The sequence below is a fragment of the Rhinopithecus roxellana genome, chromosome 1 (assembly GCF_007565055.1).
Source record: "Rhinopithecus roxellana isolate Shanxi Qingling chromosome 1, ASM756505v1, whole genome shotgun sequence".
Lineage (NCBI taxonomy): Eukaryota > Metazoa > Chordata > Mammalia > Primates > Cercopithecidae > Rhinopithecus > Rhinopithecus roxellana.
The window spans coordinates 51,554,196-51,566,254 of NC_044549.1; the positions used below are offsets into that span (position 1 = coordinate 51,554,196).

The 12,059-nt window shown below is 50.1% G+C and overlaps 1 pseudogene; it reads right to left on the minus strand.

Annotated features, from left to right (window-relative positions):
• Nucleotides 1-405: 405 nt before the first annotated feature.
• Nucleotides 406-524, minus strand: LOC115892281 (annotated as a pseudogene).
• Between the last annotated feature and the right edge of the window lie 11,535 nt (nt 525-12,059).

Consider the following 12,059-nt stretch of genomic DNA (forward strand, 5'->3'; position numbering starts at 1 on the left):
AGGCTGGGTTCAAACTCCTGAGCTCAAGCAGTCCACCTGCCTCGGCCTCCCAAAGTGCTGGGATTACACGCCCCGCATTTTTATTTTGTTTATTTATTTATTTATTTATTTATTTTTTTGAGACAGTCTCACCTTGTTGCTCAGGCTGGAGTGCAATGGTGTGATCTCGGCTCACTGCAATCTCCGCCTCCTGGGTTCAAACGATTCTCCTGCCTCAGCCTCCCGAGTGGCTGGGATTATAGGCACCTGCCACTACACCCAACTAATTTTTGTATGTTTAGTAGAGATGGGGTTTCACCATGTTGGCCAGACTGGTCTCAATCTCCTGACCTCATGATCTGCCAGCCTCAGCCTCCCAAAGTGCTCAGATTACAGGTATGAGTTGCTGCACCCAGCCATACCAAAAGCCTCCAGCACCCATTATTCCCAGGCGGTCTCCCACCTAAGTACTAACCACACCCAAACCTGCTTAGCTTCTGAGATCAGATGAGATCGGGCGCATTCAGGGTGGTATGGCCATAGACTGCTTTTTAAAATAGATATGAGGTGTCTCTATGTTGCCCAGGTTGATCTCAAACTTCTGGGCTCAAGCAATCCTCCAGCCTTAGCCTCCCCAAATGCTGGTATTACAGGTGTGAGCTACTGTGCCAAGATTCTGAATCTCTAACAAGCTCCTGGGAGACATCCCAGCTGTGAGTCCACAAGCCACAAAAGGAGTCCTGAGAATGCAGGGGAGAGGTTCTCAAAGTCTGGCCCCCAGACTAGCAGCTTCACCTGGGAACTTGTTAGAAAAGCAAAGCCCCAGCCCAGCCCAGACCTCATGAATCAGAAACTCTGTGGTGGGGCACGGTCCTGTCTAACAAGCACTTCAGGGGCTTCCGAGGCAGCTGGTGTTTCAGAACCACTGCTACAGGAGGTACCAGTTCTCAACCTTGGTGGCCCAAGGAGAAACTGAAAAAGTTCTGACGCCTAGGGTCCCACGCTCAGAAATTCTCATTTAAATGGGCATGAGATAGTGGCAGCGGCTGCTGCTGCTTTTTCTTCTCGTTCTCCTTCTTCTTTGTCCTTCGTTCTTTAAAATAAAGCTCTCCAGGCAACGTGAATGTCTCATCAGTGCTGGATCCTTGAGCTAGAGGGTGCTAGGCCTCCGAGCATTCCGGTGGCCCAGACATCCCCAGGCAGGCCTGATTCCTCTGCATTCTTGCCCGGGCCTCCCAGTGACTGCCTTCTTATATTTGGTTATTTTTCCCTCCCTCCCCAAACACAACAATTCAAAATATTCTCAGCTCCCAGACCATAAACAAAGCGGGAGAGGAAAGCTCCCTGTTTTGTTCCCACTTATGGCCTGATCCAAGGCTGGCCTGATTGGGCCCTTGGGACTGGTCATCTGAGTCGGAGTGGGGTGGGCCCCGTTCTCAGGCTGCCCCAGCTCCACTCCTGGATTCCCAGGATCCCTTCGCTCTAGATGACCCCAGGTATCCCCCAAAGCCACTTCCCCAGGGAAACAGAGGTCAGCAAGTGACTTGTCCCATGACACAGAGGAATGCCCAGAAGGTCCCTCTGATCTGTGGTTTCTAGACTTGGGGGCAGATGTGTTGGCTCTGGGACTCGGAGAGATGTGTGTTCAATTCCAGGCTCTGCCCCTTACGAACTGTGACCTTAGGCACAGGATTAGCCCCAATTTGAGCCTCATTTTGTCTGTCTGTAAAATGAGGATGGCACTAGAGCCCTGTTGAGGGTGAATGTGAAGGTCAGAGCCTACACAAGGTGAGTGCTCATAACTATCACTGTCATTCTGATGACTTCTGCCAGGATGGCCAAACCAGCAAGCAAGAGCAAGAGGAGAGGGGCAGGGGGCACAGGAGGTTGTCCATCTGAGTCTCAGGTGCCTGACCTGGGCCCAGGGGCTCATTCTGGAGTAAGGGAAGGGAAGAGACAGGTCCAGGTTACCAAGGGGGATTCTAGACAGGCCCTGGGGGAGGAGAGAAGCTAATACTCTTGTGCAAGTGGCACCAAGGGTGGAGGTGACACTTGTCACATGGGAACTTGAACCTGGTCTCTAGAGGCATTATCATCCCTCGTGCTTTGATGCTATTTGTAGCCTTTAAGCCTGTTATTCTATACTTGTGTATTGAAAGGCTCAGGCCCAGCACTTCCCTTATTTGACAAATGTGGGTCAGTGGTCGAGAAAACCACTGGGATGACACCAGGACACCCCTGGCACTGGCAGAGTTCTACCCTGAGATGACAAATGCTGCAAATACTGTCTCAGTATTGAGAAGTTATATGTCAGGCTAATACGCTTTTAGGCACAAACTACCCTGCCCTCCCGCCTTGCTATGCTTATTTTCTGGTGAGCTGGAGGCCACTTTAGAATGTAAAGTTCCCAGGCTCCTTGGAGCTGGATCCAGCAAGTGGTGGCTGGGGAGTGCCAGCCTCCATCTGAGGCCCTGGCCTCACCCTCTTCTCCCTCTCACCCTCACCCCTCTTCTCCTGCCATTCCAAGCTCTGTCCTCTCACTTGAGCAGCTCTGGTCCATGCGGAGGGACAACCCACCTTCCATTCAGGCTCAGCCCCCAAGCACAGCCCCCTTGTCCGGCCTTAAGCCTGGGTACACACCAGTGTGCCTCTCCGCCCTCAGCTGTTTGAATGGGGGAGAGGCCCACGGGCAGGGACCTGGTGTACCCAGGGTTCAATTTAGAAGCTGGAGGGCACTGGCTCATGGTGGTGGCATCCCTTGGACCCTGTGGAATGTGTATATGACCTTGTGGGAAGGTGTGCAGCCTCAGGAGGGCCCCTCTGGGAGCCCGTAGACATGGGTTCCTCTGTCTGGGGCCTAAGGGTAGTCCTAGTGTCTTCCGCACAGCACCAATGCAGAGCCGAATGCAGGAAAGGGCTGCTCATGGAAAGACACACAATTTGTGTTATTATTATTATTTTATTTGTTTATTTATTTTGAGACAGAATTTTGCTCTTGTTGCCCAGGCTGGAGTGCAATGGTGTGATCTCGGCTCGCTGCAACCTCCGCCTCCCGGGTTCAAGTGATTTTCTTGCCTCAGCCTCCCAAGTAGCTGGGGTTATAGGCATGCACCACCATGCCCAGCTAATTTTGTATTTTTAGTAGAGATGGGGTTTCACCATATTGGCCAGGCTGGTCTCGAACTCCTGACCTCAAGTGATCCACCTGCCTCGGCCTCCCGAAGTGCTGGGATTACAGGCATGAGCCACCTCGTCCAGCCTTGTGTTATTATTGATGGTTACATGGAAAGCCTCCAAGGCTAGCCCTACATATGGCAGAGAAAAACAGGAACTCACAATCCAGCAGGGTGAAGGCATCAGTATTTACTGAATTCCTATTGTGTGCCAGGCACTGAGCCAAGTGCTCACAGATGCTCTCTCATGGACCTCTCCTAATAGCCTGGGAGGAGGGATCCATTTCATGGATGAGGAAATCGAGGCTCAGAGAGGTGAGCCACCGATGGAGGGCCACACAGTGGAGCTGGGATTTGAATCCAAGTGTATCAGACCCTAAGCTATGAGCCCTGCTCCTTCCTATGGGCCAGAGGAGCAATGAAAGCTAAGAGGAGATGACAGAGCAGCAGAGATAGGGCAGGAAGGAGATCGCCATAAAGCCAGGATGAGGGTGAAAGGGGTGTCTGGTTTTGAACATGAGCCCTACGACCTCTGTCATTTAGTGTGTGACCTTACTGACAAGATGCAGGACTGCTGCCTGCAAGGACCCCGATTTTCCTTACGGATGGTCTAGGGAAGTGAGAAGGAAAAAAATCTTCATTTGGGTTATAATAACCTTTTGTGTGAGCCAAATTTTGCCTAAGTCCAGCTGCCTTGAAGCACAGTAATATTCTGTAATCCACCGGCTGTCACTGCTCATGCTTACGACACACAGGCTGAATCTGTTTGTTCAGCCTTCAGAGTTTAATGCCCTGCTGTGTCTATGTGCTCAACTCATAGCCACCATGCATGACTTGGGACTTCTGAATGGGACCAAGAAGTATCTGACGTGTGATTTCCTGGAAAGCACATAGGAGTTCGGCCCAGATCCAGACTTGGCAGCTAACTTGCTGTGTGACTGTGGACAAATGACTGAACCTTTCTGGGCATCAATTCCCTCAAACATAGAGGGAAGGTGGGCAGGGATGGGATACCCACCCTTGAAGCCTCAATCATGAGAAGCATCCCAGAATGAGACGTATTCAGGTAATAAGGGAATTTTTCTCTTTTCTTTTTGTTATTTAAAAAATTGATATGTAATAGTTGTACGTATTTTGGGGGTCCATGTGATATTTTGATACCTGTATATGATGTGCTGTGATTAAATCGGGGTAATTGGGATCTCCATCACCTCAAACATTTATCTTTTTCTGACCAGGCATAGTGACTCACACCTATAATCCCAGCACTTTGGGAGGCCGAGGTGGGAAGATCACTTGACGTCAGGAGTTAGAGACCAGCCTGGCCAACACAGTCTCTACTAAAAATACAAAAATTAGCCAGGCATGGTGGTGTGAGCCTGTAGTCCCAGCTACTCCGGAAGCTGAGGCATGAGAATAGCTTGAACCCGGGAGGTGGAGGTTGCAGTGAGCTGACACTGTGCCACTGCACTCCAGCCTGGGTGACAGAGCAAGACTACATTTCAAAAAATAAAAAATAAAAAAATTAAAAAAAAATCTCTTTTCTTTGTGTTGGGAACATTACAATTCTTTTCTTCTAGCTACTTTGAAATATACAATAAATGATTGTTAACTATAACTTCCTTATTATATATTTTCTCTTTTCCATTCTCATTTATCCAGTTGCTCAATCAAGAAGAAGCTGCCGGGTGCAGTGGCTTATGCCTGTAATTCTAAAACTCTGGGAGGCTGAGGGGGGCGGATCACCCGAAGTCAGGAGTTCAAGACCAGCCTGGCCAACATGGTGAAATGCCATCTCTACTAAAAATACAAAAATTAGCTGGGTGTGGTAGTGGGCACTTTTAATCCTAGCTACTCAGGAGGCTGAGACAGGAACAGAGGTTACAGTGAGCTGAGATCGTACCACTGCACTCCAGGCTGGGCAACAAAGAGTGAAACTCTGTCTAAAAAAACAAACAAACCAGAAAAAGAAGCAGCAGCAGCAGCAGCAGCAGCAGCCTCAGTGAGGTGCTCCAGCATCTTCACCACCTTGGTCACTTGCTCATCTCCTTTTTGAACAAAAGCGGCTCCAGATCAGAGCTGTCGAGCACCTGCAGCCAGCAAGGTTGGCTGGTTTTCATTGTCTGCATTTTTAAGGCATCTTCTATTTATAGAAAGGATTGTGATCTTGCATTTGTAGCAGCAATGAAAGCTTTACTTTTTGGCAAAATGTGTGCAAGTTGTTTGGAAGTGAGTCTGTTTGAAGAAAAACAAATTAAATGAATAATGATTTAGGAGGTGGGTTTGTTTCCTAGGGCTGCTGTGATGAAGTGCCACAAACCCGGTGGCTTAAAACAACAGAAATACGTTCTCACACAGTCCAGAGGCTGGAGGCCTAAGTCAAAGTGGTAGATCCCTCTGAGGCTCCTGGTGGAAGCCTTCTTTGCCTCTTCCTAGCATCTGGTGGCCTCTCTCAGTCCTTGGTGCTCCTTGGCTTGCAGCTGCGTCACTCTACTTCTGGCCTGTGTCATCACATACCCATCTTCCTCTGTGTCCCTGTGTCCAAATTTTCCTCTTCTTATAAGGACTCTAGTATATTGCATTAGGACCCTCCCTAATGACCTCATCTTAACTTGATTACATCTGCAAGGACACTATCTCCAAATAAGGTCACATTCGCAGGTAGCAGGAGTTAGGACTTCAACATCTCTTTTGGAGGAGACACAATGTGGCCCATAACAGATGAGTTGCAGCAAATGGAAAATTTATGCAGGAAGACCTGACAGCTAAAAGTCTGGGGAGTGCCGCTCAGGCCAATCTCTTGGGACAGGAACTCCAGCCCTGTGCAGGGTGGCTGGGGGCACCTTGGACAATCCCGATGTCTCTCCCTGAGTCATGGTTCCCTGGGGTTTTCAAACTGGGTTCCATAGAGTCCCAAGGAGATCTGGGGAGATCCAGATCTCCAGACACCCAACATCACCTCCACTTTGCTCCAACCACTATAGGGGCAGTGGCAAAATAGTTTGTTTGACTAAAAGGCACCCAAATAATTTTAAAGATAAAAACACTTTAAAATCATCAGGTTAGGCTAGACATGGTGGCTCACACCTGTAATCCCAGCACTTTGGGAGACTGAGGCAGATGGATCACCTGAGGTCAGGAGTTCAAGACCAGCTTGGCAAACATGGTGAAACACCGTCTTCACTAAAAATATAAAACTTAGCTGGGTGAAGTGGCGTGTGCCTGTGATCCCAGCTAATCGGGGGCTGAGGCATGAGAAACACTTAAACTCGGGAGGCAGAGGTTGCAGTGAGCCAAGATCTAGCCACTCCACTCCAGCCTGGGTGACAAAGCAAGACTCTTGTCTTGAAAAAAAAAAAAAAAAAAAGGTAGGTTAGAGGATCTGTGTCTCCTCCCAGCCCCAAACATTCTGATTTTAATGTACCCTTCTGCTCTGGCTAGGAAGAAAGGACCAGGGCTGCTGCTTACTTTTCTCTGGGAAGAAAGTGTCTATTTGCCTATTTACACAGATTTCCGCCTCAGGACGGGTCCCCGTCTCAGCTGCAGACAGAGCAGGAGAACTCAGTTGGGCAGTGTCACCTTTTGCTCTCAGGCTCCCGCCACTCTGGGGACCTTTCAGTTCCTCTGACTCGCAGCTGCCTCCCTTCTGACCACAGGGAGCTTGCTCACACTGTTCCCTCTGCTGGGAACATTCTGACGTCCTTTACTTGGCAGGTTTCTGTGCATCCTTTGGTCCTGTCCTTGGGGAAGTCTTCCTTGGTACTTCCTATATGAGTGAGACCCCACCCCATCCTGTTTCATAATCTATAGAACCGTGGTTCATCCTGGGGTCCACATCAGACTCATCTTAGGAGCTTCTTAAAGAGATGCCCAGTCTCACCCCCCGAGACAGATTCATGTGGTGTGGTGTGAGGCCCAAGAGTCTGCCTTTAAGGAACTCCCCAGCTCATTCTCATATGCAGCCAAGGTTGAGAATCACTAAGAATTATAATGATGCAGGCCAAGTGCAGTGGCTCACGCCTGTAAACCCAGCTCTTTGAGAGGTCAAGGTGAACAGATCACCTGAGGTCAGGAGTTCAAGACCAGCCTGACTAACATGGTGAAACCCTGTCTCTACTAAAAATACAAAAATTAGCCAGGGGTAGTGACAGGCACCTGTAATCTGTAATCGCAGCTACTCAGGAGGCTGAGGCACCAGAATTGCTTGAACTCAGGAGGTGGAGGTTGCAGTGAGCTGAGATCGCGCTATTGCATTTCAGTCTGGGCGACAGAGCAAGACTTCATCTCAAAATAATAATAATAAATAATAATAATAATAATAATAATGATCCAAAGAACCGTCTACCCACAATTTCCATATTCAAAAAGTTTTGAAAAATAAAACAAAACAAAAACCCAAATTTGGTGGCAAAACTTGAAATTTTGTGAAACTATTTAGAAACAATTTAGCTCATATACTGTGGTTCTTTTTCCTTTCTTCCTTCCTTCCTTCCTTCCTTCCTTCCTTCCTTCCTTCCTTCCTTCTTTCATTCCTTTCTTTCTTCTTCTTCTTTTTTTTTTTTATTTTAGAGATGGGGTCTTGCGATGTTGCCCTGGCTGGTTTTGAACTCCTGGGCTCAAGCAATCCTCCTGCCTTGGCCTCCCAAAGGGTTGGAATTACAGGCTTGAGCTACCATGTCCAGCCCACCTACTGTGAGTAGTCATAGATTTCGCTGTAGAAATATCAATGTGATTGATTATGGGAGGCGACTCCACACCCCACCGGGGTGACGTGTAGCACTTATGGAACATGCTCCGAGTCGTCTTTCTGATAGCCAGACACATTTGGACTCAGGAACTTGGAAAGGGAACTGTGGACTCTGGACTATAGTTGATGATGGCTGACATTTCTAGACCATATCCATGTGCTGGGCTGGAGAGAAGTACTTTATGCGCTGTCTTCTCGAATCCTCATTACCTGGGAAGAAGGCATAATTTCCAAACCCATTTCACAGAGGAGGAAATCAAACCTCAGAGAGAGAAGTAACCAGCCCAAGGTCTGACACCTGGAAAGTAGGAAGGACGGCATTCCACCCAGGCAGGCCCCAAAGCCCCTTCATTTCATAGCCTTTGTCCTTAAGTGGAAACATCATTTGAGGGCTGGTGACTGTGGCATCTGTGTGCACTGCTAGTCGGGGTGAAGACCAGGTCTGCATGGCTGACGGTCAGCTCCTGGGACCCAGCAGCGTACCTGGTGTGTGCCGGGGGCTCAGAGTTCCCTTGGGCCAGGCTGGCAAAGCCGGTGCGCTTGTCCCCTTTCCTCGGAGACCTGCCTTTGGCCAGGTGCCCTGTGCCTTGGCCATCCTTCAAGCCCGAGGGACAGATTTAGTGCCCTTAATCCTCCTCTTCAGTCAAGCCCCTGCTTGTCACCGGCCTGTCTGGGACCCTTGAAGTAGCCCTTCTGGTGAGGCCTGTCTCTCCAGGCTCAAAAGCCTGAGCTCTATCCATAGAAAGGGGCCCAGCAAAGGCAGCTCAGTCTGGGTCTGTGGAGGGAGTGATGGACTGGGAATCCACCCGGCTGTTTTGTTCCTACTAGCTGGGTGACCACGTGGCAGATTGGGAAGTGGACGTAATACTTGATGCTCTTGGTGTCAAAAGCGGAACCTTTCCCCTGCCGTGGGGACCAGAGACCATGTCGGGGGAGGCCCACCGCTGATGACAGACTCATAAGGAGCCCCCTAGGCTGGCAGCAGACCCACCCAACTGAACCAAGCAGAGACAGCCAACATGCAGAACTGACAACCAAAAAAATCTTTATTGTTGAAGCCCCTTAGTTTCTGGATAGCTTGTTACACAGATTAAGCTAACGAACACCTTCCACATCAGTCCTCTCTGGGCTGGTGAGGAGTAAATAAGATTACGCTTTGGATAGTGCCTGGCACAGAGGATGCCCAATAAGTGCTGATATTCTCCTGCTTCTGTGTCAAAATACTTGTTATTGGTCCAAAGAAAAGGAAGGAAGCCTCTCTTCATGGTGATTTTTACCACTATTACATTTCACCTGGGACTGGTTCCCTTCTCCTTGCCTTGGTTAAGGGAGAGGCTCCTGTTGGTGATTTGGGGTTAGATGTGCTTCAGGAAAGCCTTCCTTGACCAGGGTATTAGACCTTGGGGAATTCACAAGAACACCCAGGAAAACGTGTTAAAAGAGACAAGAATTCCAACTTTGAAGGAGTCAGCCTCAGAAGAGGAGCTCATAAAAAAGCCCAAAGAGGAATGGCAGGAGGCTGAAGGAAACCAGAAGACGGGGTGTCATGGAAGCCAAAAGAAGAGTGTGGGAATCAGTGCAAGAGGATTAACAGGTGACATGGATGTACCTACCTGGAGATCAGCCCTCGCTGGCCCTAGCAAGATGGGATTCCATGGAGTGGAGGGGCTGGAAGTGGCTCAAGGAGAAAGCCACATGTGCATGTGAAGGTCTGAGGCGCATGCATATTATGTTCTCAAATAATCTCTTATGTGTGTGTTTCTTTTTTTTTTTTTTTTTTTTTTTTTTTTTTTTTTTTTTGAGACGGAGTCTCGCTCTGTCACCCAGACTGGAGCGCAGTGGCCAGATCTCAGCTCACTGCAAGCTCCGCCTCCCAGGTTCACGCCATTCTCCTGCCTCAGCCTCCCGAGTAGCTGGGACTACAGGCGCCGCCACCTCGCCCGGCTAGTTTTTTGTATTTTTAGTAGAGACGGGGTTTCACCGTGTTAGCCAGGATGGTTTCGATCTCCTGACCTCGTGATCCGCCCGTCTCGGCCTCCCAAAGTGCTGGGATTACAGGCTTGAGCCACCGCGCCCGGCCCTTATGTGTGTGTTTCTTCAGCTTCCGTCCAGGAGTGCCTTCTGTGCTAGAGACTGGGGGTGGCAGAAGTAAACAGGACAGTCTGCACATTTCTCTAAGAGACATGAGGCCCATCAGGAAACATGAAGACGAAGGATGAATGAATAAATGACAGATGATAAGTGAAGTCTCATTGGGGACCCCACCAAGGGACTCCAGCACAGAGAGTAGGGCAGCCCCAGTAGCACATCCGAGCTGTGTGATCTTGGGCAAACAACCTCACTGCGTGAGCCTCTGCGTCCTCACCTGGACTGCGGAGCTGGGACAGTGTCCAGCACTTTGGGCCCTTTGGTAAGGAGGAGCGGTGAGACCCCACGGAGGGACAATACTGTGGGTGTGAGCCGCTCCCCTTGGCCAGCAAAGCCTCCAGGGAGCGCTGCACTTCACATTTTTTTTTATTTTTATAAAACATGTCTGGGTGGGCGTGATGGCTCATGCCCTGTAATCTCAGCACTTTGGAAGGCCGAGGCAGGTGGATCATGAGGTCAGGAGTTCAAGACCAGCCTGACCAACATGGTGAAAGCCCGTCTCCACTAAAATACAAAAATTAGCCAGGCTTGTTGGCAGGCGCGTGTAATCTCAGCTACTCAGGAGGCTGAGGCAGGAGAATTGCTTGAACCCGGGAGGCAGAGGTTGCAGTGAGCCGAGATTACGCCACTGCACTCCAGCCTGTGCAACAGAGCAAGACTCCATCTCAAACAAACAAACAAACAAACAAACAAAAAACATGTCTGATTGGGTGGATGCCTGGTTTTTTGTTTCTTTTTAGAAGGAAAAAGGAAGTGAGGAAAGTCTTACATGGGTGAGGGGGGAGGCGAGAGGAAGGAGAGGACAGGGGTAATGGTAGTAGCAATGTTGTCTTTGTTTGCCATCAGTTTATTTAATCCTCACGATAGCCTAATGAGACAAGTGCTATTATTAGCCCCACTTTGCCAACAAGGAAATAATCTACCTGGGAGTGGGTCAGAGGCAGGACTGGAATCCTGGCTGCCTGACTCCAGAGGAGGCACAGAGTTGGTGCCTGTCTGTGCAGACAGCGCCAAGGATTAGGAGCTCACAGCCCTGGGTTGGGGCCCAGAACTGCTGCAGACTTGCTGTGGGGCCCCTTCTTCAGGCCCCAGTTATTCCTTCTGTGCAACAAAGAGTTGAGCCCTACCTTCTCGAATTGTCTAGGGGCCTCCCATCTCTTGGTGCCTTCCTGCTTCTCTTTTTTTGAGACAGAGTCTGGTTCTGTCGTCCAGGCTGGAGTGCAGTGGTGCGACCTCAGCTCACTGCAATCTCTGCCTTCCAGGCTCAAGCGATTCTCCTGCCTCGGCCTCCTGAGTAGCTGGGATTACAGGTGCCCACCACCACACCCAGCTAATTATTTTGTATTTTTAATAGAGCCAAGGTTTCATCATGTTGGCCAGGCTGGTCTCGAACTCCTAACCTCAGGTGATCCTCCCACCTCGGCCTCCCACAATGCTGGGATTACAGGCATGAGCCACCATGCCTGGCCACTTCCTGTTCCTTCTTAGGGCTTCAAGGCACCAGGTGGTCAGTCCCAACTCAGTCTCTCCCCCAAGGCCCCGCCACCCTTGGAGACTGTCTTAATAGGCGCCCAAGACCCTAGCCCTGACTTGGGTCCCACCTCCCTGCCAGCAAAACTGGCCTGTCCTGTGTTCCAGGCTCAGGGCCACAGCTGGGCCAGGGTTCCCTGCCGTGGTCATTTCTAGGTAGGGGTCAGGAAGGGCGTGGTCATGGGAGTGTGGCTCCTGGGAGTCCCACTAGGCCATATCCCGGGTGCTTGGGCCTCCTCTGTGAAATGACATCCTGGCCAGGACCCCAGCTCACAGGGCTCAGCACTTGTTCCTTGGGGCTCTCCCCTTCCTCCAGCCCTTTTGGGGATGATCACTGCAAAGGTTGACAGGTGGGCTCTCAGGCCTGGGGCTAGTGGCTAGGAACAGCTTGATGCTTTGAGCAGGCAGCAGCCAGCCTCCCAGTGGCTCCCTGGAATCTTGTGGGAAAAGCACCTGTGTGAGCATAGAATGTGCCATGGAAG